This window comes from Olea europaea, chromosome 14 (assembly GCF_002742605.1).
Source record: "Olea europaea var. sylvestris chromosome 14, O_europaea_v1, whole genome shotgun sequence".
Classification (NCBI taxonomy): domain Eukaryota; kingdom Viridiplantae; phylum Streptophyta; class Magnoliopsida; order Lamiales; family Oleaceae; genus Olea; species Olea europaea.
In genome coordinates this window covers 6,788,087-6,790,828 of record NC_036250.1, presented here as the reverse complement: position 1 = coordinate 6,790,828, position 2,742 = coordinate 6,788,087, and positions in this window count along the sequence as shown.

The following is a 2,742-nucleotide window of genomic DNA, read 5'->3' as shown; positions in this document are numbered from 1 at the left end:
TTTGGCAACATGTTGCTTCAATTAACCAACCTTTGAATATTATATCTCTTAAAAGAGTCCTTAGTACCAAAATTTGAGAAAGAGAATCATCAATTTTGCATATTTGATTTAGTTTTAAACTTTAGGGGCCTTAGAATTAATAATTCAAAACTTTAAGGGGGTTAAATTAATTAATTCCAAACTTTAGAGGTTGAAATTAATAAACTTGAAACTTTAAGGACCATAATTAATTAATTCAAAACTTTAGAGGATCAATTAGAACAATTTAAAACTTCAGGGGCCAAAATTGATCAATTCAAAACTTTAGAGATCAAAATTTGAAAATTTGAAACTTTTGGGGTCAATTTGAATTAATTATTAAAGTTTGAGGGTTTAATTATAAAATTCAGAACATTAATGGTCCGAATTAATTAATTTTAAACATTAGGGACTGAATTATTAAATCTAAAACTTAAATGCCCAAATATTAATATAACTTAAAGGTTAGGGATTGAAACCTTAATTTTATAACCCTAACCCTAATTGCAAACATGGGTCTCAAATTTCCTAATTTACGGAGGAAGCCCCCGCCCCCAAAATCAACCCAAAAATAGAAAACCCAAAAAAAATTTCTTCTCCTTTTGGCAGCGCCGATGGGCGCTAACTGGCGCCGCAGTGCGCTGCTGAAAATAGCAGCGTACGCTATACTGCTTGCAGCGACGCTGCCCGCTGCAGTGTGCGCTGCCGTCGCCGGCCAGATTCAAAATATATACATTTTTTTTTATTATAAACCAAAATCTGAATCAAATTGTGTCATTTAACATCCATAATCCAAAATTTCTCAAACCTCAATTATCTTTAATTCAAATTATGAAAGATAATAACGAAAAATATACCAAATAGTTTTCAAATTCAACAAAACTAAATCCAAATCTGTCAAATCTAAAAACTTCATAAAAAAATATTGCAAGAACCAAATAAATTATTCGATTCTCAATTATTCAACATGAAAAGGCTCTTATACCACTTGTAAGATAATTTAATACTTTAAATCACCGGATCTTTCATGTTAAATCATCGAGAAATACAAGAATTAAAGCGGAAGCGTACCTGAATCAGATATGGTTAATGCAATAATGAATTTCGCAGTATAGTTTTCCAAATCTACACGCAGTCCCCCTTTTCTCTCTGTGATGGGATGTAGTAGAGAATGAATAATACATGTGTGTGATCTGAGGACCATAACCTATTTGTATAGCGACGTCTTTTGACCTAATTCGACCCATCATAGAATTAGGATTTGGGTTCGGTCTCTACACATATATAAACCCACACTTTAATTGGATACATTAAAGCCCAAAAATCGAAACCTTATTAGATCACTTTAATTGGGCTCAACCGAATTCGATAGCCTTTAATTCAACACACAATTATTCACACATATAAACCCATCGATTGACAACGACGCGGATCTGCTTTTACCTTTGAAGACGACCCTCAAGTCTTCTGTCATCATGACCATCTTTGGTGCTTGCTTATATACACAGTTGGCCTCTGGCCTTTGTTTGGCTTTCTAAGGCTTATTGAGCCTAGATATGCTCGTTTTGCTTATCTAAGTGGTGCACCTCAACTCTCTTCTCGGCTTTTTCCGTTGCCTCTTGGCTACACGTGACTTCGCACTGTTTGCTTCATGTTTTTTCTTTTGGGTTCATGTTTTGGCTACCTCTTGCTCATGCATGATTTGCCGCCCTTGGATCTCCACCAGCAATAGTTATTTTTTTCTCTCTTACTTGTGCACTCCAAGCTGCAATATTCTTAGGTATGGGTGATGCCTTCCTCGAGCGTCCAGGTTTTGTGTTCTTTCTCTTTCGAGCACTATATTGGATCCTACGTTGTCCTATTTAGCAGTAATAAACAAGCGACGTTCTCTTAACATGCAGATCTCTAGAGAGAGTCTGCCAACGAGGAACTCTACAGCTAAGTTTAGTAGCTCACAATCCAAATTCAGCAGCCGAAACGAAGATATTGCTTCAGAAAATGCATCTAATACTTCATAGTTTGAGATATTGAAGCGATCATCATCACAATCCCATGCCTGTAATCAAGACAGTATGACTGACCTCCCAAAGAGTATGTTTGCTTCTTTTAGAATTCGAAAGAAACCTATGAAAATAGAAGGAAGAAGCTAATTTGCTGGCGGATTGGATAGATTTCAGTTCTATTTGGTACTCATTACTAACTATGCATTGCATAAAATGTTCTTGACTGAATTTGTGATCAATCATTTTGTTCTTGTGATCCACTATTCTTAACAATTTGAAAATCAAAAGATAACGATGTTGATCACAATCACTGATAAAGGATCATGAACCCAATGTTTACACAAACATGGTTTTTATTTTTGCCGAATTCTGTTGCTTCTTTTATTTTTGTGAAAAATGGAACATGTCTTTTTAACGTTTTGAGTGTGTTTTTAGTGAAAACTCAAAAAACACTTAAAACATGAGAAATAAACATTTAAATAAATTTTAGTAAAAAAATAAAAATAAAATAATTTTTTTTTAATTCCAAAAGCAAAATCTAAAAAATAATATTCTAAAATAATAAACAAATATTTTTTTATTTTTTATTTTATAAAATTCTAAATATAAAAATTAATGATTGTTTACATTAAATTCTTAAAAATATATTTAGAAGAACATAGTTAAAATTTCAATACACTCCATTAATTTAATTTTTATTTTCTATGTTTTGTCAACTCAA